General features: G+C 47.0%; 1 long non-coding RNA gene across 2 annotated transcripts in view; it reads left to right on the forward strand.

Annotated features, from left to right (window-relative positions):
• The first annotated feature begins 6,228 nt into the window (after positions 1 to 6,228).
• The window catches only part of LOC135908886 (uncharacterized), a 44,720-nt gene continuing 23,838 nt past the window's right edge, over positions 6,229 to 27,110 (forward strand). Inside the window, exons 1-3 of one of the 2 annotated variants that reach the window (XR_010566479.1) lie at positions 6,229 to 6,610; positions 13,084 to 13,170; positions 20,668 to 20,758. This is a non-coding gene — a long non-coding RNA (uncharacterized lncRNA). The remainder of the gene's footprint in view (positions 6,611 to 13,083; positions 13,171 to 20,667; positions 20,759 to 27,110) is intronic. The other variant, XR_010566478.1, reaches the window with a different exon arrangement.

The following is a 27,110-nucleotide window of genomic DNA, read 5'->3' on the forward strand; positions in this document are numbered from 1 at the left end:
CCTGCTAAAGAAGTATTGGAACTTGGTCCAATATTTGCGCTTCCCCCGAGACTAGACGCAGCAGTGAAGCTTGCCATTATCAGACGAGTAGCAGAAAAAGCGAATTAAGAGGACGCTAGCAGAGTTGTGGCTGACGAAGTAGATACACTGTCTCGTTCAAAAGAATGCAAACGCCATGTGCACAGTTTTGTTAAAACTGTAAAGGAACTGAAAAAAGAAAACTTCATATGGTGCCTTTCAGACAAAGGGGGATTTGTAGTATTTGATGCCAGCAGCTACAATACAAAAGCATTAGAAGCCATCAACAAGAACTTCTGCAAGGTAGAAAATAAAGACCTAAAGAAAGCGAAAAGAAAGGTCAAGATGCTTCTAGGAGAAACAACTAATGGTAGCCAGCTGTGCAACAAGGTTAAAGCAGCAAAAACCGCCACACTGTCGGTGTTCTTCGGTGGAAAAAGCCATAAAATTGGTAACCCCTTCCACGCCATCTTATCGGAAGCAGACATGTGGCAAATGCTGCTTTCAGCACACCTTTTCACGCAACTTTCTCAAGTTAGGGTAGAAGATCAGTTCATGATTGGGAACTCTGAAGAACTAACCTTCGAGATAAAAATGTGCGAAATGAATTATTGGTACGGGTTCTCGGTTGACATCGAAGAAATGTATTATTCAATACCGCATGCGGATTTGATTAATGTACTGAGAGAGACCATCATGAAGCAAGGAGTCATTCCATTTCGAAACTCCGTAGAAATGTCTGTGGAGACCTTCTTGGAGCTGTTGAGCGCCTATTTCGCTGCCACAATCACTGTACATGATGGTACCTTGTTTGTCCAAAACAGAGGGGTTTGCATTGGATCAAAAATAGCACCAATCCTAAGTGACTTGTACTTGGCAGCATGTGACAAGAAAATTCAAGGATCCATAGAGAAAGGCGCGTCACACGGATCTATCGATATGTGGATGACTTCTTGATACTGTGCCAAACAGAGAATGCAATAAAACACGTTGTGGGGCTAGTTGGTGCATAGCTTCGAATATATGAAGTGCCAATAGTGATGGCACACTAGGAAGGAACAAAGAGAGGACAAGGCACTACTTGCAACTGTTTATTGAAGTCAAAGGTGGCTGATTATATAGCCATGGGAAGAGGGGGGCGAAAAAAGAGGAACACTGATTATGTGAATGCACACATGCGAGAACACTGAAGATATATATGAAGGAAATCGTGTTTGATCTAAATCTTATCGATGTACATGCTTTCATATATGTAAATATTCAGAGACAGGGTGCTGACACAGGCGTTCCCTCTTTTCTTAATCTGGTTGGCCTCCGACAATTCATGCACCACGGAATCTTTACTTTAAAACATGATTGTTGTATCATGAAGCCTTGCTTCACATACTTGTTTCTTCTCATTCCCGCAGGCCTTGCAATGAAGCGGCAAGTTTGAACCTTATCCATTTTTCAATGAAAGCTTATGTTCCGGCAGGAATTCATTAATACATCCGCCAGTTTGGCCAATCTACTCTTTCCCACACTTCAGTGGTATACGACCCCTTCTTCACACTTAACAAAAGGGTTCGTATGTTTAATTGAGATTTACTTGTGCTCAACAGCTGTTTGTTTTCAAGGCCAGTTTTATGTGCAAAATAAAGGAGTTTGTATTGGCTCGTGCGTAGCTCCCGTACTTTGCAACATTTTCCTTGCGGGCATCGACAGAGCGCTATCCAAGGTGTTTGACGGAGGCAAAGTACTCAAGGTTTTTAGGCATGTTGACGATTTTTAATAGTACTGACGGAATGATCTCCTGCGACTTACTCGCATACTTTGCAGGGCATTTTACCTGATTTTAAACAAGAACGCAAAGGCTTAGATTTTACTTTTGAACTAGCCAAGGATAACAGCTTGCAGTTTTTAGATCTTGACTGACGAAGGTTCCTACTGGATGTACCGACCCCATGCCCGCAAGGAATCGTTTCCGTATGAGTCTACACACTCCAAGACTGTTAAACGTGCGACTACCAGTATGTGCCTCGAATCCGCCCTGAAAAAATTGTGCTGTCATAAGGCACAAGCAAGCTTTGACGAACAGATTTTGAAGTTGAGGAAGGCTGGCTTTCCTTGCTTGGTTTTAAGCGCAGTTTCGGAGGCGTTATTGAAAAATGTGAAAAAAGAAAGAAAAAGAAATGAAGGTCAAACATTCGAAAAGAAAGCTAAACCAGTGGTGATATAATAATCTCATAAAGTGGCGCATAATCTTAAACACATTGCCGTGACATACAAAATTCCTGTGGTTTTTCTGCGCCCCGAAAACTTGCTACTTTGTGACGCCCGATTGGTTCGGATGACTCTAAGAAAGTCGGGTGTTCTATTAAACATACGAACCCTTTTGCTCAGTGTAAAGAAGGGGTCGTATACCGCTGAAGTGTGGGAAGGAGTATATCGGCCAAACTGGCCAAAGTACTAATGAATGCCTGCCGGAACATAAGCCTTCATTGAAAAATGGATAAGGTTCAAACTTGCCGCTTCATTGCAAGGCCTGCGGGAATGAGAAGAAACAAGTATGTGAAGCAAGGCTTCATGATACAACAATCATTTTTAAAAGTAAAGATTCCGTGGTGCAGGAATTGTTGGAGGCCAACCAGATTAAGAAAAGAGGGGACGCCTGTGTCAGCACCCAGTCTCTGAATATTTACACAAATGAAAGCATGTACATGGATAAGTTTTAGATTTAGATTAAACACAATTTCCTTCATATATATCTTCAGTGTTCTCGCACGTGCGCATTCACATAATCAGTGTTCCTCTTTTTTCGCCCCCCTCTTCACATGGCTATATAATCAGCCACCTTTGACTTCAATAAACAGTTGCAAGTAGCGCCTTGTCCTGTCTTTGTTCCTTCCTAGTGTGCCATCACTATTGGAACTTCATCTATTGAAAGAGAATGCAACCGATTACCAACAACTTGAGGACACCACACTGGAGCCCTTTCGATCAACGTGCCCAGAGCTGAACTACCCTTATGAGCGTCCGAACCACAGTCCCCTGCACGCTGTGTCTGTGTATCTGTTTCTTTCTTCGTCCTCGTCTAGTCGCGCTTATACACACTACCATGGATTCTAACCAACTAGCCCGCCAACGTGTTTTAACCAAGTCCCCTGCAGTTGCTCGACATTTTGCTAGAAATCCAACGAGGACATATACACTGGGGGTACGAGCCCAGAGCATAGAGACAATTTATTCCCTTCACGTCAAGCCATTTCAAGACTGTAAAAAGGGCAATAGCGAGTGCAGCGTTTAGTTCAGCACTAAAGAAATCATGCCAGCATCAAAATGAACAAAGTTTTCAGCGGCAGTTAAGTAGGCTGAAAAATTCAGGGAAAAACATGCCGTGTCAATGGTATACAGCATAGCTGAAGGCCTCGTAGAGAAGATTAAGAGAAAACAAGAAAGAAAAAGTGGACCTGAAGCTGTGGATGCCAAAAACAATTGTGCAAGAAATTACATATGTGCATGGACTGACCCACAATCTCATCAAGATTGCTAAAAGACACGGTATCCGAGCAGTGTGCTCAGCCCCAAACAAGGGAAAAAGTATGTGCGCACGAGTGAACCAGGAAAAAAAGGAACCACAATGCCAGATCACGCACCGGAGTAGATACTGCGATTGTGTCAAAGGAGTAGTGTACGCCATCCTCCTGTCCTGTGGAAAACAATACATAGAGCAAACAGGAAGATTCCTTAATGTTCGAACAAGAGAGCACGCATCATCACTTTTAGGGACCCCTGGCAGCAATCTGGCCTTGCACTGCAAACGTTGCGAAATGAACAAGAAGAGAAGATAGCTAAGTAAGCCCGTGCACCCCCAAATTTCATGATTGCAAGTCCTGAAAAGGAACCACAATAGGTTCACTTGGGGGATTCTTGAGGCATTTGAGATAAGTAAAACAGGAGCGCAATGTGTAAGCACACCGTCAGTCGCTTTGACAAGAAAGGTCACCATTTTGAGACAGCCTCAGACAGATAAGAGATATGGCAACGAAATAAATAAGAGTGGTAATTTAAATTAAGAAATCAGTTGACAGTGCAGCTGCATCCTCGTCTAGTCGTCCATTCTGTGTCTGTGTTCCTTAAGTTCTGCTGCTACAATCCTCGAATCATATATTGACCATACCAGTTGTGTTGTCATCTTCATGCTTTGTTACATGCATATGGCTTTTTATAAAAAAAATGCAAATTGTCAAGAACCAAAAGGAAGTATCTAATTTTCACACATTATATGCTTATCATGCCATGGCACTGGTGTTGGCACTAACAGTGTGTACTCAGATGCTAACAAGAAACAAGCAGCTGAATTTCTTGCAGATGCAGGGTGCTCACATCCCTGAGTATAAGACTGTATACTTTGCTTAATCTAGAAATATACCTCAGGATTTCTGCTGTTCAAACCAATACATTTTTGGCCACATGACGAAAATGAAGAGTGCCCGAAATTTGCGTTCATGAGAACAGTACATTTAAGCGCGCCCACATTGATTACAAACACCTTCATAGCACACAAATAACTTTTGAAAAATACCCAACATACGTGAACGAGGCAGAAAGGCCCGGAACCAAAACTCGCCCGCAACGCTTATGCACGGTTCACTTAAGAACGTATGCAAATTGAATGAAACGAACACTTATACGCCTAGCACCACTGCGACACATTGCACGTACACATTACGCTTCGTAAAAGTAAGAACCCTAGCGCTCGAACGTTCTGTACGTGTTCGCGGTCACTAATGCGCATCGCAGCCCGCAAAACAGCTCACACGAAGCAAGACACAAACAGCACTTTATGAATGACTGCGATAACACGACAATGAAGCTCATCGCTACACATCGTGTCAACACTTCTGAACACTGCACAAACTTCAATCTTCGTATCGATGAAGCGCGCACGCACAACCCCTACGAACACCATATGCTGAGGAGGGCGATCGCAATCTTTTTATTTTGCCGCATACCTAACCAGTGTCATGCTTAGAATGCAGGTGTATGCGATGGCCTTCGCGTTTGTAATGCACATGCAAAAAACGGAAAAACACACGAAATCGGCGGCTTCATTCCTTCCGACCATCACGTAAACACAACACACATCCGTCTGTTTCCTTTGGCGATCGCACGGACTGAAGAGGTCAGGAAGAGTCCCGCTGCTTGTTGCGTTGGACAAATAGCTTTGCAGGTGGTGAAGAGCTCTTGCAATGATCACAATAAACCACACAAAAAACAAACTGCCGCTGCAGCCTAGCGGTCTAGTCCTCGCGCTCCGCTTTTGCTTCGAACCAGCGAGTGTGCGGTCGCCGCACGGAGGCGAAAGTTCACGACCGCCCGACCGCCCGTCGTGACGTCACGTCGGCCATTATTGGCGAACCGCTCGCTTGCGGTGCGGCGCAACGTTTATAGATACGTTTATAGAGCTTATTGGCTTAATGGTAAATTGAAAATCTTGATGAGCGTTTCCTTCCGGTGAGAGGGATTAGGTTCGGCAACAGCCCACATTTGCGCGAGCTGCCGCTTTTCTACTGAAGTTGGATAATATTTACTCATCCGCCTCTTCACCTATTCACAATGACGTTTCCTCTCTTACGTGTGCTTCGAGGTTGTAAATAATCTGTTTACGCGGTTGTTGGTTTGCGAGCAGTTATAGGGAAAAAGTATCTATAAACGTTGGTGCGGCGTGCGGCCATGGGCGGTTTGAGCGTCCCGGCCCTGCAGCCAGTGGAGTTATGAGCTAAGGGCTCCACCCCCTCGCTTTCCGCACCTATTTTTTTCTTTTTTACTAAACCTTTTGATATATATATGTTCAAATCACAGCCCAGTGATGGCTTCCTAAGAATGGCATATGCAAATCTCGAAGGCCATTTTTTCGCTGCCCGCATGCGGCGGAAGGTGCTGGAAATCAAAAATACGTCATAAAATTTCTTTCTGCGCTAAAATATAGCGGATAATATGAACTGTACGACGGCTGTTTTTGTATTGCAACATCTATATGTAGTTGGGCGCAACAAGGTATAAAGTGAGTGTGTGCTGGTTATTATTTTAGACATCGCAAAGCCAACAGCCACCTCCCGATTCCACAGGTAGCGCCACCCACCGCCCAGTTTCAAAGAGGTTGCTCATAGTATTCATCCACCAATCTTGTTCCCTTGTTTACGTGAACTTGTAGAGTGTACCACAGAACACCTAAGTGTACTCTACTACGTGAACTGTCGGTCGTAGAAGTTGCTACGATGTGCTTGATTGTTCCGTGTTTTTGCGTTTGCTGTAATGAACTGTGACTTAGTTCGCGTGCACAAAACTGCCAGTAGATAGCCTGTATCTCGCTGCAAACTCGTGGTATGCGTGGCGCGCCAGGCAAATGTGGACCAACGATTTTCGTGCCATGAAGTGCGCTCCCTTTGTCCCTGGCTGTTGTGGAAAGTTTAGTGGACGTCGCAAAAAAATAATGCGTATTATTAGCGTTCCGTAGGTCGTCCACTACGCAACGGCATGTATGCGGGAATAACTTTGCAGCTCCGGCAACTTGGAGGGCGCTTTTCGACCGCATCGTACCATTTAAAAGGTGAGTACTCACGCTCGCTAACTACACGCATGATGTGCGTGCTTCTCGTGTGTGCATAGAGTGCCTGCCCTGCGACCGTAGGTAAGTAGAACTCCCACGACAACGTTGACTGTGCTGATGCGTGCTGAGCGCTGGTTGACATAATTTGGTTGCTCAAGCTTATTGGCTTAATGGTAAATTGAAAATCTTGATGAGCGTTTCCTTCCGGTGAGAGGGATTAGGTTCGGCAACAGCCCACATTTGCGCGAGCTGCCGCTTTTCTACTGAAGTTGGATAATATTTACTCATCCGCCTCTTCACCTATTCACAATGACGTTTCCTCTCTTACGTGTGCTTCGAGGTTGTAAATAATCTGTTTACGCGGTTGTTGGTTTGCGTTAAGGCTAAACCCCATTGACGCGATTTTGTGCGCGACAGCGACGAGCGACGGGTTCGCGCGACGGATCGGGCCGTCGCTTGAACAGATCGCTCGGTCTTGTCGCGCGATCGCTCGGTTTTGCAAATCTAGAATTCGTCGCTCGTCGCCCGGAAGTGCTATGAGCGACTAGCCAATAGCGCAAAGCCGGAACTGGATGTACATAACTTCAGTACTTCTGATTGTCGCACGGAACGAGCAAACGATTGAATTTTTATACGTGCAAGGATAAGAACCTACTGCAAGACTTTCAGAAATATTTTATGCTGCTTTTTACAGTAAAATACATCAACTTAAGTTAATAAAGCACGCGTCACGCTAGTTTCGGCGCCTATATTGCTGCCCTCATACCGGCAACGCTGGGGAGACGTCGCTCGAAGTCGTCGCTCGCATGGGGTGCAACTTGTAGGCGACGAGCGAACGCGACAGCCATCTCCATCGCGTCGCTTGTCGCTGTCGCGTGCAAGATCGCTTGCATGGGGTTTATACTTAATAGGGAAAAAGTATAAACACCATGCAAGCGATCTTGTACGCGACAGCGACAAGCGACGCGATGGAGATAGCTGTCGCGTTCGCTCGTCGCCTACAAGTTGCACCCCATGCGAGCGACGACTCCGACGACGTCTCCCCAGTGTTGCCGGTATGAGGGCAGCAATATAGGCGCCGAAACTAGCGTGACGCGTGCTTTATTAACTTAAGTTGATGTATTTTACTGTAAAAAGCAGCATCAAATATTTCTGAAAGTCTTGCAGTAGGTTCTTATCCTTGCACGTATAAAAATTCAATCGTTTGCTCGTTCCGTGCGACAATCGGAAGTACTGGAGTTATGTACAGTCGCGGTCAAAAATACGCGGCCCACGGCTCCAGTCGGCGGAGCGGCCGCGAGCCGCACCGCGGCGCTCGCGTCGGCGCTGCGAGAGTTTGCGCTCTGACGACAGGTATCTCCCTCGCTATCTCGAAACAGCTGAACGATGCACTTGAACTTTATCAACCGTGTTACGTATCCGCCCGAGAGCGAGAGAGATACCTGTCGTCAGAGCGCAAACTCTCGCAGCGCCGACGCGAGCGCCGCGGTGCGGCTCGCGGCCGCTCCGCCGACTGGAGCCGTGGGCCGCGTATTTTTGACCGCGACTGTACATCCAGTTCCGGCTTCGCGCTATTGGCTAGTCGCTCATAGCACTTCCGGGCGACGAGCGACGAATTCTAGATTTGCAAAACCGAGCGATCGCGCGACAAGACCGAGCGATCTGTAAGCGACGGCCCGATCCGTCGCGCGAACCCGTCGCTCGTCGCTGTCGCGTTAAGTATAAAAACCCCATGCAAGCGATCTTGCACGCGACAGCGACAAGCGACGCGATGGAGATGGCTGTCGCGTTCGCTCGTCGCCTACAAGTTGCACCCCATGCGAGCGACGACTTCGAGCGACGTCTCCCCAGCGTTGCCGGTATGAGGGCAGCAATATAGGCGCCGAAACTAGCGTGACGCGTGCTTTATTAACTTAAGTTGATGTATTTTACTGTAAAAAGCAGCATAAAATATTTCTGAAAGTCTTGCAGTAGGTTCTTATCCTTGCACGTATAAAAATTCAATCGTTTGCTCGTTCCGTGCGACAATCAGAAGTACTGAAGTTATGTACATCCAGTTCCGGCTTTGCGCTATTGGCTAGTCGCTCATAGCACTTCCGGGCGACGAGCGACGAATTCTAGATTTGCAAAACCGAGCGATCGCGCGACAAGACCGAGCGATCTGTTCAAGCGACGGCCCGATCCGTCGCGCGAACCCGTCGCTCGTCGCTGTCGCGCACAAAATCGCGTCAATGGGGTTTAGACGCGCGCGACGAGATGTAGATGGCTGTCGCGCTCGCTCGTTCCCTGCAAGTCGTACACCATACGAGCGACGGCATTGGGAGCCATCACCCCGGTGTTGCCGGTATGAGGGCAGCAAATACGCGCCAAAAGTGGTCAAACGTGTGCTTTATAAATTTAAGTTGTTGTGTCTTACTCAAAGGAGCAGCGTAAAACATTTCTTTATAGTCTTGTAGCAGGTTCTTAACCTTGCACGTACCAAAATAGTCGTTTGCTCGTTCCGTGCAAAAAGCGGTAGTACTCAACTGATGTAGTACATTCAGTTCCGGCTTCGCGCTATTGTCTAGTCGCTCATAGCACTTCTGGGCGACCAGCGACGAATTCTAGATTTCCAGAACCAGGCGACAAGAACGAGCGATCTGTTCGCACGACGACCCGCGACGAGCGACGGATCGGGACGTCGCGTGAACAGATCGCTCGGTTCTGCAAATCTAGAATTCGTCGCCCGGAAGTGCTATGAGCGACTAGCCAATAGCGCGAAGCCGGAACTGGATGTACAGGCTCGTCCACTTAGGGTGAACACGGCTCACCGTGGCCGCGCTCCGCGGGGCGCCAGTGCGTCCGGCGCAGGCGCACACGGACCCATGGAAGGTGCTTCGCGTCGTCTGCTACAGCGCTGGAGCGCGCCGCCTCTTGCTTTCCTGTACACTTCGCTAGACCCAGGTGACTGTGTGCCCGAGGCGGCATTGCAGGAAGGCGCACTTCACTAACTTAGCATTTTCCAGCTGGTTCCGTCTACAGCTTGTGAACAGCCTGCTTAATCAATATACATAAACCGAAGCAAGCTTCTCACCACATAAGTCACTTAGCATGTTTTTCGTATCTGATGAGGGTAAAAATAGTCATTTTTTTCGCGCTCTTTATTAGGCTGGGGCCCTCTTATTTTACCCTCAGAGCACTTGGTGTAGTGCATACCGAGAAACCTATTAGGCGTGCTCTTGGTTGGAGTCATCATGTGATGAGCCTAGCGCACCGTTTCGCGCATGTCTTGATGCTAGAACGAATGTGCTTAATTGACTTACGAAAATGACCGAAACCCGCTATAAATTTCGCAGAAAGTTAGAGAGCGATTGTTCAATCACGCATCATCATGTTTGCCATGGATTTTACCATTAAGGAGGGCAATACTATTACTTCGACAACTAAGAAGTGATATCCGCTGCTTCGCAATCTCTTATTGACGCGTTAATGTCGCTGGTAGGAGAGCATGGAGCGCTTTACGCGATGTAGGAAAGTGCTCTCCCCGGCATAGCAACTGATTTGGCGGCGATTTTACTCCCCCTTTTCATCTTTCTGCATCCTATTAAAAAAAACCTAAATTTTTGCTTTCACAACTTGTGTTAAATCTCTGAAGCGGTGCCGATCCTCTGACGGCTACCTGATGCGAGATGTCGCATTCTCATTTTGAGGAATCGTCGGTCAATTATTTGATTACATTTATTAGGTAAAGTAAAACATATGGCGCCGACGTTTTTTTTTTGTTGTTGTTTTGTTTTTTTCTCCTCGGAATCAATGCACGCCACATACGAATGCTGTTTCCGTCCGTTTCGAATAGGTAATTAAAGCGGAAAATCTATAATCTACATGTTTGTTTTCTATTTTAAATTACGTCTTGCCGGGTAATTAAGTCGTTATTCGCTTCTATTTCATTTCAGTACTTCCTCAGAATGGGCCATATGCATATTCTCACTAGCATATAATAATTTGCTAATTGTGTGGTATACGTCCCGAAGCGACACATGGAGTTACGCCATAGAGGAGGGCATCGGATAAATTTGGAGATTAGGAGGAATTTATTTCTTTGTTTTTGGGGGGTTAGGCGGGGGTGGGTTGGGCTGAGTGGGTAAAACCCAAATATGAATACGGCACAGGAACCTTTGCTGCGGACAAGCGATGCTGTTGCCGTCGTGGGGAAGTGGCCGGTCCGTGTGTTGGACGAAGGCGGCCATGACATTTAAACCGACGGTCATGAGGCCGGCATGGTGTCGTCTGCCCACAGCATGTCGGTGGTCGGCAAACGGACTCGCCGTTTGTAAACGCTAAGCCCGGCCCAAGCCAGATTGCTGTGTTAAGGCCAGTCTACTTTTTAACTGACCATGGGCGTCAGCCCGATCAACCGCTGAGCCCCCCCCCCCTTTTTTTTGCGTAGGTCATGCTACCCCATCCTACCTTAATCCCCATCCCCACCCCATCCTAACTACTCAACTGGGTGACTGGCCACTAGGAGTTACAGATTCTGGGATGACTCGCCAAATCGAAAGACATCAGAGGTGTCTCCAATAAACGCATTTCCGTCGACTTGCATGATGAATTGCATTTTGTTTGGTTGCTGGTTGCCATGGCACTTCGGCGATAAAAACGCTGTAAAAGTGCAGGATAATTTAATTTCCCCGGTGTGCTTTGGAAACTAGCCATGTCGCCGGTACTGGAAAAAGAAAGACGACGCATTGTAGGTGACTACAAAACTATTCTCAACGCGTTATATCGGAAATGACAAAAAGGCCACTGAAAACTGTAAATAGAATCATCCGGGCTTACAAGAAGGATGGAAGAATTGCGGATGCTCCCCGTAAAGCCTGGCAAAGAGTGACCATTGTTGCGGCGGCTGCTGCAAACCTGACCTACACCGTTCGAGAAATTAATGTTGAATTCCAATGGTAGATCGCGAGCGCCCTGCCGGATCACGAACGGAGCGCGTCACTCCGACTGAGATCGCTCTCATCTGCTTGCACAATATATGCGAAGAGAATGCGTGCACTACCGCGGGGGCACTTAGTACAGAATAATCAAGTGAGAGGGCGCTAGATTAGACAGAGGAACAAGCGCTTGGAAGTGCAACCCCCCGCCCAGTTTCACTGTCCGTGTCAGAAGAATCATACTCGTACTGTCTGAGTCGGAGCTGTCTAGCAGCGCGAACAAAAATCGCACGGCGCGAAGCAGCGTCCACGTTTCCCCATGTCTATAGCTGTCCGCGACAGGAAACAGAGTCGGGTGAAGGAAATACGTCACGAGGACTTCCGGTCAAATCTGCTGATTTCGGCGGAGCGAATATTTTTGCTCCACGGAGCAATCCGGGATCAGCGGCCGGTCCCAATCTGCCATTGGAACACACAGCTCACGCTCCCATTCTGCCATTGGAATAAGATTGCTCCATACAGAGCAGAAAAACTTGATCTGTATCTGCCATTGGAATTCAACATAAGAGCAGCCTCAGGCTGGGTGACGTCCCTGACACGACTATCAATCGTCACCTCTAGGCCCCAGCCTAATTAACAACGCGAAAAAAATGACTGTATTTTCACCCTCATCACTTATAAAAAACATGCTAAGTGATTTATGTGGTGAGATGCTTGTTTCTGTTTATGTATATTGATTAAGCAGGCTGTTCACAAGCTGTAGACAGAACCAGCTGGAAAATGCCCCAGTTAGTGAAGTGCGCCTTCCTGCAATGCCGCCTCGGGCACTCAGTCACCTGGGTATAGCGAAGTGTACAGCAAAGCAAGATGTGGCGCGCTCCAGCACTGTAGCAGACGACGCGAAGCACCTCCCCTGGATCCGTGTGCGCCGCTTCGCTTCGATGCGCCGCCGCGCCGGACGCACTGGCGCCCCGCGGAGCGCGGCCACGGTGAGCCGTGTTCACCCTAAGAGTGGACGAGACTGTACATAACTCAAGAACTTCTGATTGTCGCAGGGAACGAGCAAACGATTGAATTTTTATACATGCAAGGATAAGAACCTGCTGCAAGACTTTCAGAAACATTTTATGCTGCTTTTTACATACTTAAAGCTGTCACTCGTCGCCGTCGCGCACAAAATCTCTCTCATGGTTTAGGCTACAACATGTAAGCAATCACGGCTTGCTACTACTACAGCTTATGTTTTTAGACAAGGTGTGTTGACATAACTAGACATGACAAGGGAAAGTTGCTTTAACTAAGTGATGGAAAAAAATGAATTGTTACGTAAACAAACATTTGTTTGTAATGTGATTAGCTGCATGTCTTAATTTTACTGTCATGAAAGGGTCCCTATTATCACGATATTCATCAGTGACTTCGACCTTGTGCTCTGTTCCCACCCTGCAGTGGTGCAAACATTGTTTTCGTGACTTTTTAGGTGCTCCTTGCATGTGTTCACAATGTGATTTCTTTAAGGTGCCGCTGCTATAAGATAACACAGAACTTGTCATGCAGTGGCGAGGCCGTGACCTAAAACAGTGTCCACGTCAGGGAGGAGCTATGGCTGTAGCAGCACGGTGTGTAATCGGATGGTCTGGTCAGGTATGACTGAAGTGTATGTGTTTGCAAAAGTAGGATCTCGGTATCATTCGTTGATAAGTTTATGGACATATTACTCAGCACTGCTTACTAAATAGGCTAGATATTTGTTGAACTTTATTCTACTTGCTGCTTATTTGTGTTTGTAGACATTATGTACACATTACCTTGTTCACTTTAAAAGTAGACCTAACATGTCCTGAGGTTTATTTTTTCTTGCATCAGTCACTTGAACTGCGCGTTACATTTTATTTTGCTTAGTACACATTATATCTACCTCTTGTTATTTTGTTTTATTGATTTGAAACTTTCCTATGTTGTACCTTTTATATCCACTTTTTTTTTTTCGTTTATGCTACACGCTTGTGCAGTTTCTGCACATTTAAGGATTCAAAGTGTAATAGGCCAAATATGTCACAGCTCTAAGCATGCAGCACGCTTACCATTGTTTAACATTGATATTTACAATTATTGTGAAGGTTACTTGCACGAACAAGACTAATTGAAAAAAGGTGGGACAAGACAGCGCCCTAGACTTCTACTTACAAGCTTTATTCAGAAAAACACGCAAAGAGGCCACCATATGCTCAAAAATATCTGCAGACAGATGCATAAATGAATGTGCCACATGGGAGAAAACGAAATGTGCAACGAAGCCAATACTGCCCACAACAAGCCATTACAAAGCATTCACCAGGTTCTTCTCAAGGTACAACAAACACTCTTTTATCAGTGAATTCCAGTGAAGGAGTGCTTACACATTCATGAGCAGCTTTTGAAATGCCAAACACCAAATATTTCCTTATCTAACTGCCTGGCAAACCATTTGGGCACTTGCTTCTTTTGAAAACACAGGTAGCATTTACGAGCACATCTTCGGCAGGGGTCAGCCAAATGGGCAGCGCCTGCTAGAGCATTTACAGCGTTCCGGTGCTCCCTAAGCCTCTCATTCAGGCACCTGCCTGTTTGTCCAATACAGCGCTTTCTACAGGGAAGTGAAATCTTGTATACCACCCCCACATTGCAGTTAACAAAGTGAGTGACATGCTCCTTAGTGCATGTACCCTGTGCCGGCATTGCTTACAACATGCACATTCTTGCAACCTTTAATGGCGCTGAAGAAAACACCTACACTGCACTTTGCGGGATGTGCGTTATTGCACCGAGCAGCTGCCGGATCAGTTTTTACCTCTTTAATGAGGCTCCCAGTAACTGACACCAAGGTGTTATCGAGATACCCCGCCCTACATTAATAGCTCGCTTGTTTTTTTTTTTTTTACTGCGACAGCGTGCCTTCTGGCATAAAGAAATATTTAAACATGTAGATACACTCTGCATTCGCGGAGGAAGTCCAGTAATGTCCGGTGGTGGGGCCCCAAGATCCAACTTTCTACATCTGGCGGCCGACCTGGGGGTGGTCCACATCGAAGCAGGTGTTTCTGGCGGAGGGCATGTAGAGAAGGGCAAGTCCAGAGGAGGTGCCCAGTGCCCACCTCGCAGACGGGAGCGGGACAGAAGGGGCAGGAATCGATGATGGAGGCACGGTACTGTGCCGACCACGACCAGGTTATCGCAGGGGTGAGGGCGACACGGAGGCGTAACCTTCGTAACAAGACCTCTTCCCAGCGCGCTAGGCCGCCAGGGAGGTCGGTGCCACACGGTGGAAGAAGTGCTCGCGTGGCGCGCCGAAGGTGGTCTTTTTCTGCAAGGAGCCTTGTCTCTGGAGAGGTGGGGGCCAGTTGAAGTGGGCGCAAAGGTTTGTTATGGCTCGCTGCATCCACTAAGGCTTGTGTGGGATGCGCATTGCGGCGTATCCATTGTACACGTACTGTAACGGATAATTTCTACACTGTGTCCTGAATCTCCTGTGCCAAAACGTCGGAATTCAGAACACGCCGCAGACAACGGATGGCAGCTGAGGAATCGGTGAAGATTTCAATGTGTCTACTAGACGGCGGAAGCAGCAAACAGAGGATGGATATTGCGTCTCGGATTGCCAAGAGCTCCGCCTGTGTCGACGGCCAGGCAGGGGAGCAAGCATGCGAGCAGGTTGCGATTTCTGACAATACTTCTGGACAAGCGATAGCCGTGGTGACGAGATCATCACTCACACTAGCGTCGACATACGCTACATGTCTGCACGAAGAGCTTGCACTTGTAGCTGATGAGCTATTTGCTATTATACTCGACTCTCTAAGGTGGCCAATGGATCATGTATATATGCGAGTCAGAGGCCGATTGTCCGTAACTTGCTGATAAAGCCATGGTGGTCGTGGCAAGCAGGAATCGCAGGGCATCACTGAACCGTCTGCCATATACTTCTCAAGAGCTGCAGCTTTAGGGATGTTATGGCACTTTGTGGAACGAGCTTGGCGACGCTGGTGGACTAGTTCGTCTAGCGTATTTAATTGCGCTTCAGCCTGGAGTGCGTGAATGGGCGTAATTTGTGGGAGGCCCATAATAACCCACATTGATGCTCGATTGATAGATTCCAAGCGGTCCCACTCTGCTCGTGTCATGTGGTGAAACTGGGCTTGGTATATAAATCTTGGTTGTAGCTCAGTACGTATGAGGAGGCGGGCAATGGTGGTTGTGACACCACCTGACTTTTGAGAAACCCTACGTATGAGGTGCAGCATTTGAGATGTCTTCTGACGTGCTGTGCGAATCCAGGGGCCGGCGGAGCCGGAATCGTACAGGTCCAGGCCGAGGACTCGGAGTGAGTTGATGGTTGCAATTCTGTTTCCGTGCAAGAGAAGGACGATAGGGGTGGTGTTAAACGCACGGTGGCCGCGCGCATTCGCAACCGGAAGCAGAGCCGTCTTTTGAGGCGACAACGTGAGTCCTTGAAAAGAACACCATTGATCTGTAATTGTAAGAGCGAGCTGCAACCTTGTGGCTTGAATTTGGAGAGACGGGTGGACGGTACAGACTGTGATGTCATCCGCATAAATGAGTGCGTGCAGGTCAGCAATGTCGCCCAATCACCATGCCAAGGGTAGGAGGCTAATGTTGAAAAGTATGGGGGCCAGCACTGACCCTTGCGGTACACTGCGATGTGGCCGAAAGGATCCCACATTCTCCTTGTTGATGCGTATGGCAAATTCACGAGATGTAAGAAAGGTGTGAATAAACTTGCATATGTAGGTGGGTAAGTGAATCCACCGTAGCACTTCAACGACGGCAGCGTGGCTGACGTGGTCGTATGCTTTGTGCACATCCATGCCGAGCACGGACCTCACTCGGGTCGATCGGCCACCAATCAAAACCATAGAGGACAAGTGACCTAGGCCGTCTTCTGCACCAAGGTGGGGGCAGAAGCCAACTTGCGACGGATGATACCAGTGATGTACGTCGAGCCACCACTGGAGACGGTTAGCCACCATGCGTTCCAACAATTTCCATAATGTACACATAAGAGAAATTGGTTGAAGATTTGATATGTTGTCGTGAGGTTTGCCGGGCTTTGGGATGGCGATTATAGCTGCTTGCAGCCAGTGCTCCGATACTTCTCCTGACAGCCATGCACCGTTTAACGAGCTAAGAACATCTTTCAACGTGGCTCCTTCTAGGTTTTTAAACGCCTCATAGGTCACGCCGTCAGGATCTGGGGCAGTCTTCAATTTAGCTTGGTCTATTGCAGCGAGAAATTCAGCCACCGTGAACGGAGACTGCATCCCAGCGATAGCGTAAGCTGATGGGAGTGCCCCTGCACTCGGCGGAAGCGTAAATGGGGCGGAGACCACAGGTGGCTGCGTATCATAACCGGGAAATAATGCCTGCGCTATGTCAAATGCAAAGGCGTCTGCGGTTTTGCCAGACGCGAGGCACGCGCTGGAACCCGGGTCTGGAGAGCGTCCACCAACTTCCATTGCTCGGAACGTTCTCCAAATTGAGGCGGCACTGGTGGTTGGACCTAGCGAAGAACACCAGGCCAACCAGCGTTGACGTGAGAGGTGGCATTCGTGGCGTCTAGCTGCAGCTGTCAGCTGACGGTGGCATAGTTGAGCCTCCTCAGAATCTGGGTGTCGGCTGGCATGAACCTCTGCTTCGCGACGCTGTGCCCAAAGCTGTAGGAGTCGAAGATCTGGCGCCGGACGAGATTCCTCGACCCATGACGTTAAAGTGGCTGTTTTGACCGCCGATTGTAACATTGGGATGGGGTCGCATAGAGGGACAAGAGCGTCCCTTGATAACGAAGCACGAAACGTGTCCCTTTCGATCACCCTACATTGGCGACAGAGGCGGTCGGTTTTCTGAGGGGCTAAGCTGAGACGAATGGGATGGGGATCACTCCCCCAGCAGTCCGGTTCCCGATGCCAGGTAACTGTCTGATGGCCCAACCACCAGGCCAGGTCCGGTGAATACGGTGGCATTCGTGAGTGGGTGCAACGTCTCAATCAGATTAAAGTTGTTCTGGTTGAGAGTATCAAGGATGAGACGTCCACGTTCACTAGACACATAGTACCCCCACTCACGGTGAAGAGTGTTGAAATCACCGACGATGAGAATAGGACAGCCAGGATGATGCCGACAAAGCCAGGTGATTCACCCTAGACGAAGGCGGGGCGCCTGTCCGAGTGAGGACGCACATAACGCGACACAAGCACAACAGCACACTGAGAGAGTTGCACCTTTACAGCCACGACCTCTTGCCACGCAGTGCACTATGTCACCAAAGGTATAGCTGTCTGAACGAGGGAGGTACGAACATATATAGCTGCTTTGCCTGGTTTATCACCTGACAGACATGCACGGTGATCTGGGATGGAAGGTGTTGCGTAGCTAGTAAACCCCGAGATTCGAGGAAGAGTGTTTTGCTCCTGCAGGAGGAACGCCCAAGCTCGAAGTGAGCCCAAGCGAATGTGTTCTCGGAGCTCGCCAACCTTGTTAGCGAGACCCCGACAGTTCCATTGAATTACATATGAAGGCGGGTTGGAGGCCATTTTGGCAGCCATCATAATAAGTGCTCCGCAAGAGTGGCAGTTAGGGCCTGTAACTGTTGCACAGCATAACGCAGAAGCGATGCCGAGTCGGAGGCGAGTTTAGGCGCAGGTTCACGCACAGACGCAATACCTGACGCCGGCACTGGTGAATGACATTTATGAGATGTTTGTGCCGCCGATGACCTATGTGTTGTCGACGAAGTGTTCGCAGTGACAAGGCGGTTGCGGCGAGAGTTGAGTTTGGATAGTTCCGTTTGCAATTTTTATTGAATGAATCCGTTATTGAATGGTCATTTGATTTGCATAGACCACATCGGAATGCTTGGGAGGTGTTTGGCTCATTTGTCTGCACCGGATCCGGGTTAGGGCACGATGCACGCATGTGGCCTTGTTGTAGGCACTGGTAACAGTATACTATGCTTGGGCGGTATGAACGAGGTCGAAGGACGCACCCATTGTAGATAAACCGTTTGGGTGGGGTAGCGGGTCCTGAAACTGTTACCAGGCATGTGCGACTACGTCCTAGGTAGCGGGCTAGCAGCATATATGAGTGTCACAAGTCAAAGTATCACGTAGAGTTTCCGGCGGTTCATCGGGATCGACCCCTGTTACCACGTAGCGAGAGATGTCCGTGCCAGAGAGCAGGTATGCTTGAACGGGCAAGACGCGTCCACTGGGAAAGGTGATTGCTGTCAATGTGCTCAGGGCACACACTTTCTCTAAGGACGGCGCCCACACCGACACCGTGTTGGAGGCCCGGTGATAAGTGTAGCCTGAGAAGCCCGTCGCGGTGACGAAAGAAGCGAGCGTTTTTTTAAGGGTCGTCGTAGGGATGTCTTCTATGTTGTAGCCTTCCTTCGGACGGATGGCAACTTTGTACGATGCAGGGGGGCTGTTAGACGGGCGTTCCGGGAGAGCGTCTGGATTCAGCAGACACGGATGCTTCTGGACAGTAGCAACTGACGAGGCAAGCACTGGAGATGCGCCCGGTGATGCAGCGTTGCTCAGAGACGCCTGTGTTCGCGGGTAACCTACCTCGTCTTCCATCGACTCTTCGTTGGTGGCGGTAACCGACTAAGCAGCAGGAGTAGTCGCCATGATCTCCACAGCTAACTGCTGCCGCAGCTGCTCTTTCTTGCGCGGCGTTATTGCGCCTTGGCGGGATCGCTGTTCACGCGATAAGGCGGCTAAGCCTAAAGCACTCTGACTCACTTTAGGCGACGCTGTCTTGCCCCCGGGAGCATCCCGGGGGCCATCGATGGCTCGGTTCCTTGCCACAGGTGGACTGGCTACGAGGAGCGGCCAGAGGTGGCGGAATTTCACAGTTCCAAAGGGAAAAAAGCACTTCAAAAACCGGAGCTGCAGGAACACACGTCCGACGAAATCAAGCGCTTGCAGCGCCCCCCCGTTCGCTTGTTGCTGAGCGCTGCCGGAAACCTTGTGCACAAGATTTAACCAGAACAGCTCTCGGGCAGCTAGGAGCTATGCATCTTTTAACATGGAGTGTGCCTAATGGTAGTCGAGCAAGGGCTTCTTTTTCCGAAGAGAGTATATATAGGAAAGGGAAGTATGATTTAAAATTATACAAATATCGAAGGATTGCAGGCGACCATCTTCTGGAAACTCAGGTGTGAACTTGAGTCCTACTGAACACTGTTCAAAAACACCTACAATGTTTTTAACAGCAAAGCCAGCACAACAAGAAAGTCATTGGCACTACCTGTGTACGCCCACTGGACGTGCAGTAACGCATGTTGCAGTGGTAGCCGTGCAGCTATGCCATACGCACACAGGGTGTCCCACCGCCTAGAAGAAAGGTGGCGAACAAGTGTGGTGTAGGCGTTTTTTCAGCACCGCTCACGCTCACAAGAATGTGCAGGTTGGTAAACAGTGCCGGGAGTCAAGGTACATGCACTAAGGGAGCATGTCACCCGCTTTGTTAACTGAAATGTGGTGGTATACTACATTCCACTTCCCTGTGGAAAGTGGTATATTGAACAAACAGTCCTGAATGAGTGGCTTGTGGAGTACCGTAATGCTGTAAATGCTTTCACAGGTGCTGGCCACTTGGCTGACCACTGCTGAAGTACCCATAAATGCTCCCCGTGTTTCCATAACACACAAGGGCTCAGTCAGTTCGCCAGGCAGTTAGATAGGGAAATGTCTGAGGTGTTTCGCATTTCAAAAGCTGCTGATAAATGCGTAAGCACTCCATCACTGGTACTAGCTGATAAATAAATGTTGTGTCTTTAGAAGAACCTGGTGAATTTTTGTAATTGCTTCTTGTCGATGCTTATAAGATTCTATGTGCGTTTAGTTGTCCCCTATCTGGCACATTCGTTTACGCATCTGTCTGCACATTAATTGAGCATGCGGTGGCCTCTTTGCATGTTTCTTCTGAATAAAGCTTGTCAGTTGAAGTCTACTGCTTTGGCTTGTCCGACCTTTGTACCCTTAGCCTTGTTTGTGCGAGTAACTATGTCACAGGAGCTGTTTCAGTGCCAACTAGCCCAACCTTCTGCTTTAATTTCGCAATTATTTCTCATGTTCCCAGAACAATGGCCACGAGCTTGAATTCCTTTAAATGGTACATGAAGGCCAGTATCCACTGTGCTGTAGGTACTACAGCAGTGAGGAGTTTTCTAGTAAGCTTGCTTTCTTTCTCTACTGTTTTATATTCTTTTTAAGCTATACCCATTCATGCATGTAGGCATTGTGGCAGAGTCTGTGTCTAGTTGCATCCTTTTTGACTTTCTGTCTATACAGCATAGACCACATAGTTGGTACATAGTTTACTCTATTGATGCACTATCATTAAATAAGCATGCAATTTTGCACATGCAAGATTGCCTGCTGGCTATTGCTGAAGCATTTGCTGGTTATTTCTATGTTGCTCATCAAGTGAACTTGATTTCAGCAGCACCACACAGAACATCTGCTTGGCAGTGGTGTAATTTTAATAGTGATAATCAGCCAACAAGCTCTAAGTCTACAGCTGTCCAGAAATAATTCTATTACTTTGGGTCTCTTTCCACGTATTTGGCCAGCACAGTGGGCAGTTTTCTATTTATTTTGCTTGGTGCTATTCAAGTGAGAATATTTTCAACTAGCAAGTCAAAATTGTAATGCTGTCAAAAGCCTTTGATTACTGGGCAAATAAATTGAAAGCATTGTACGTAATCAGAAAAGCATTTTTCACAAAATACTAGTGTCAAGAACAAGCATCATATGCACTGCAACTCATGGTTTTATGTTGGCATGCAGGTATCTCTAGCTAAGGGTGCTTAATTGTGCATGTATTTTCCACATATTAGCTAATGCTTTAGCTACATGAAACTGCCTATGTTGTGGCTGCTGAAGTCAAATTTGTGGTTGATGAACCCGCTTGTTTTTGCTGCGCACTTACATTTCTGTTGTGTCTTAAGCATTGCAGCCGTGTGACAACTGATGTTTTGCAGCACTGTCAATGGTAGCTTGCACCCATTATTGCTACAGTATGCCGACAGACACCTATCGCCGTATATGTGCATTTTCTGAGAACCAGCCGTATCCTCTAGCTGAAATTTGTAGTGTCATTTTGAGTTTGCCAGTCAGTTCATTTAACTCATGAGGACAAAATTTACACAAGGAGGGAAGGGAGACCACACAACATGACCAGTGATAACGACTGACTATTTTGATGGAAGGATTAAAAATAATAACACTGAATGTGTGCTTATATTGTGCACAAGTTCCTTCAGAAGGAAAATGCGAGTTGTAATACAAAGGCAAAAAATCACAATAAACACTATTTGCGTAAAGAAAGGTGAATAGTCGCAGACTAATTTCTATCCCTTGTCAACTAGAAAGGACGCCTTTTTTCATGCATTCATAATGGAGGCTTGCTCACACGTCTTATTTTGTGGTATGCCTCACTAATTTCTCTTGTCAGTTTTTCACCGTAGGTGGAAACAGATGAAGTAGTTTAATTTGGCCTAAAGCCCTATCGCGGCAATGCACGGCCAAGTCAGACAAGCATGCTGGTTCTCTCAGTGAAACGTGGGGATTTCTTTGGTAGATATTTAGTTCCTTGCCTGTCAGCTGTCTAACATTTGGCCACACGCGATTGGAATGCAGTACACTGCCCCAGACACACACTAGACAAATTTGATGGTATGTTTAACCAAGCGAACCTCGCTTGCCTGCTCGCTTTTCTCAGTTCACTTGTGGACTGTCCTGCACACTTGCCTACTTAATTTTTTCGCTGGAAGTATGTGTGCATAGTATTCCACAAGCATGTTGAGAAAGACATTCAGGGAAGGGAGATTTGTATAAATTACCACTAAGTATGTCTTGTGTCCGTCATTAGTAGTGCAGTCTATGCCTCTGTTCGTGTGTTTATTTAGTCAAATGTACAGGGTCGTCCACTTTTAGCACGAACACGGCTCAGCGTGGCCACGCCCCGCAGAGTGCCTGCATGCATGGCGCAGTGGTGCATCGAAGCTAAGTGGCGCAGGGGCACAGGGGGGATGTGGAGCTTTGTGTCATCTGCTAAAGTACGGGAGCATGCCGTGCTTTAGCGGATGACACAGGACAGAAGTCCCACCTCTAAGCCCCTGTGCGCCTGCGCCACTTAGCTTGGTTGCACAGCCATGCTGTGCGTACTGGCGATCCGCAGAGTGCGGTCACTCTGCACCATCTTCGTACTAAGAATGGACGACCCTGTACATGGGGCAGACTGGCCGGTGCATCAGCATGTGCCTAGGAGAGCACCATTATTCACTCAAGAGACAAGCATGCTCGTCCCGCTTGACGATGCATATACACGACTGGTGATGCACGCCAGATTTAGATTGTTCATCTGTTTTGTTTACCTAAGACAACCTATTGATCAACAATATCACTGAGGCATACCATTTAAAAAAGAGGGACATCTGTCAGGCAGTGTTCATTATAATTGCATTACAAAGAGGAATACTCTCTAAATGACACAGAAGAGTGATCACTCCATGCTTATTTGTTCTATTTTTATGCAAGTACTGTTTATCATGATTTTGTACATTTGTATTGCGACTTGTGCCCTTTGTATAAAGGATTGCTTGTGCAGTACAAGGGCACATGCAGTATAAATATGATTTTAATTTTTGCATCATAATTAATGTTGTATTGGTAGCTTTTGTGTCCTGTTATCTTCCTTCTGTCCCTTGTCTCATACTCAAAAGGTAAACATGAACGTACACCAACTTTCTCAGTTACTTGCCAGTCAGTGTTGACAAACTTGAAATGTTGTTTTGAGCCAGAATATTCTTACCATTTCTCATTTCCTGTCGGCATAGTGCTACTCCTCTGGCTTTTTATAAAGCGTGCTAATATGTACTTCTGAATAATTCAAAAGTTATGGCTAGTTGGTGATAGCTGAACTTGGACATCATGACAAGCGCAAAGGCACACACACACACACACAGAGAGACACAGACTGGACGGGCGCTAGACATCAACTGAAGGGCTTAATGACAAAAAGCAGCAAGGCACATATTGCGCAGAAACCTACAAAAAGATATAGAAGGTGCAGTTGTCACTCAAGAGAATTCCACTGCCGCATGAGATATGCTTTTTTCTTGTCATGCAAGGACTCATTTATGAGCTTCATTGTTAATGTGCAAAGTTTCAAATATTTTTCTAACTTGCTTTGCAAAGCTGCGCGTGACACGGGTGCCCTGAAAGCCAGGCTTGCACAAGCATCGCCTGCTGTGATCTGCCATGTGTTCACCCCTTGCCACCGACTTAACAGCAGTGCGGTGCTCTCAAACTTTTATTGGCGCATCGGCTGGTCTATTCATTCATTCATTCATTCACGAAACTTTATTAGAGTCCTGAAGCCCGGTCTTTTCAGACCGAGGCGGGCCGCGTCCACGTCGGCACCGCCAGGCCGAGCCTTATGGCGCCATCGTGGACCCTCCGGACAGCCCGTATTTGATCTTGATATGAAGAACTTGATATCATCTTGTGCCAGTAAAGGCATATTTCTTCGGGGTCGGCGAGAGTTGCGGGACAGCCCGCCAGCATGTGTCTGATGTCAATGATGCCATCGCACACGTTGCATTCTTTCCTAATTTCTCTTTCCGGGTTAATTTTATTTATGAAATATGAAGTGGGGTACGTCCCAGTTTGCAGTAAATGTAGCGTGACTGCCTGAGCCCTATTCAATTTTACATGTGGCAGTGGGAATTGCCTATGCCCCTAGTAGTGATCTCGTTATAAGTTAGTAAATGATCTTTATGCTCCCCGGAATGGTAGTGGGCGTCGGTTTGGTTCTGACCGGCACGGCAAGCAAGTCCTCGTGCCAGGTCGTTCGTCACCTCGTTGAGGTTGGGCCGATCTAGCTCGCATAACATTTTCTACCTGGAATTGGCATCCTGCACACCACACCCACTCTGCACGTCCCGAAACATTTAGTGTCCTGTGATCTGCAGTCTGCCTTGGCAGCACTATTTACGATATTGCACGTGCGTACAAGCCCTCCAGGTGCCGAAAATATGACCAGGGTGGCGCATTTTCCAGCCACTTTCTTGAGGCGTTGGGTCAGGTCATGAATGTATGGCACAACAGGCCATGCCTTTTCGGTTTCAAGCTCTTTGTGGGATGTCTGGCTCCCTCAATTCACTTCTTTAATCAGGTTTCCTGCTATAGAAGCCCACAATTCTGCAGGAAAGCCAGCATTGTGTAGGCGTAGTACTTGGAGCTGAAGGCTGCATGCAACCTTATGGTCACAAAACTTTTTGAGAGTATTGTGCGTGCTCTATTTTGCAATACCTTTTTTCAGAATTTTGGAATGGGCTAATGTGTAGCTAAGGTCTGGCTTTTGGGCCGTGGATGGTATGAATAGCGCACCTGACCGTCATGAAAAACAATATTGATATAAACTAAAAGCACCCCTCTTCAGGTAACTCAGACGTGAATTTGAATCTTTTGCCCCAAGAATCGAAAGCGCTAAGCACTTGGTTCACAAGCTCTTCAGAATGCTCAGGCCACACATCCTTTAGGATAACTCGGTAATCATCAACATATATGAAAATATGTAAAATCTTAGATGCGCATGCTGTGTCAAGGCACGTGTAAATATGTTTGTCACAAAACAATAAGAACAGATCACTTAAACAGGAGCAATACATTGATTCAAATCAAATCCCCTCCTATTGAAGGATGGGGCTATGATTCCAAGCTACTGCTGTAGAGCACAGGTAAAACCTTAAAAATTCCATGAAGTTGTCTATGTTTAAACGAGTACAATTTTGAAATGCAACTGGTCCCAAGCCATTGATGTTTTCATGGACAGCAAAAAAATTTTGGCTTTGCAGAATAGAATGAACAAGATCTACTACATCAGTAAAAAAAGTTTAATATCACAGGGAAACTGAATAACAATCGTTATTCTGAAGTTCGTAGTACTGAAATGTCTTTACGTTGAAACTATAAGAAGTCAGCTGAAGATTTCTGAAAAGTTTGTTAATGTGGTGTTCGTAGTAACGAGGTTTCACTGGACACTGTTGCCTTCGAATAGACACTTCGGCCTCAAGAAACGTTAGCTTCATGTTTGTTACTTGGAAGATAGGTAAAGCTCGATAATGGTTTAGTTTGAACTGTGAAACTTTTCATCAGCACAAAAAGGGACATGTGGAAAGGCACAGATTCTGCTGAACGCAAGCACTGAACGTCAAGTCTTTTATTTAAGCAGTAGGCACTTTAACTTTAGGAGAAGATCAGCATTCTGATCTTATCTCCTGTTTTTGCATGGGACCTTGCACCTTTTAAAAATATTTCACAGGGCCTGGAAAGTCTGAATATCCTTTCATTTTTCTCCCTGAGACTTTGTACAAACCCTGGTTTAGGTATCTCAAACAATTTTGTGTTCCGACAGTGGTGGAGGGCTCACGGATTGCGCACACTGAAACTTCCATTCAGCCAGCTTCATGGGGAGGGGGATCAGGGGCTGAGAATGGAGGATGCTTTCTTTTGCTGTGCAATGCAACTCTTAGCTTTAGCTGCACTTTGTAGTGTAGAAAAAAAAGGCGCGAGTAAGAAGTGTAGCGAAGAAGTGAGAAACAGTGGTGCCTTTCAGCAGTTTATCAAATGCCTTCACTTTTGCTATTACTGGAGCACCATATTAAAAAATTCTCGCAGTTCACATTCACATAACTACAGTTCTACTTATAAAAATCCCACGTAAAACGTATAACGAGTTATTGGTTATAATCACGATATTTCATTGCATTAATTTACGATTTTCTAACCATGCTTGTTGAAACTGTGTCCACATATATGAACATATTCAATAGCACTGTACTGTTACAACAAACATTTCAAACCTGGTGACAGTGAAAGGAGCTTGCACACCAAGCTCTGAAGTTTGAAGTTGCGATGGGACTTGGCGCATTCATCGTTGCAGTTTAGTCGGGACGAAAATATAACTGCTGAGATAAGTGAGTGGTGCGAGTGGTGTTCAGAGGCCACAAGGGAATTCACTCGTTTTCAACCAGGCAAGGGTAATCGTACTTTCAAGGCATGTCCCCAGTGTGCTTTAGAACAAGGCCAAGTAGTGGATGATGGCGGTGGCCTTTGGAGACTGGCACACGTAGCTCTCTAGATAACGTGCTGCGCTGTTCTCCGTGTAACACTGCAATCTTGGAGGCCTTGACGGGACTTGTTCTTGCAATGTTCTCGGCATGGCACTGCGCCTATTTGAATCAAGCTGTTTCGCTTTCTCCGCCAATTTCATTAACTCAAGGTTAGACTGTATGAAATATAAGTGTTTGCTGCCCTTAAAATGGAAAAATTTTGTTAGTTTAATCCTTTACACAAAGGTGAATTTCTTGGTGAGGTTGTGTTACTCCATTTTTTAAAACTTGTTCGAGGGGCAGAAATTGGAAATTATAGCGTTGCATCAGAAATCGACGGCCCTAATTACTCTTTATAGTATTTTTTTATACAAGTGTGTTTTAGTGTTAAGAGTAATGCTCA

The sequence above is a fragment of the Dermacentor albipictus genome, unplaced genomic scaffold (genome assembly GCF_038994185.2).
Source record: "Dermacentor albipictus isolate Rhodes 1998 colony unplaced genomic scaffold, USDA_Dalb.pri_finalv2 scaffold_14, whole genome shotgun sequence".
Lineage (NCBI taxonomy): Eukaryota > Metazoa > Arthropoda > Arachnida > Ixodida > Ixodidae > Dermacentor > Dermacentor albipictus.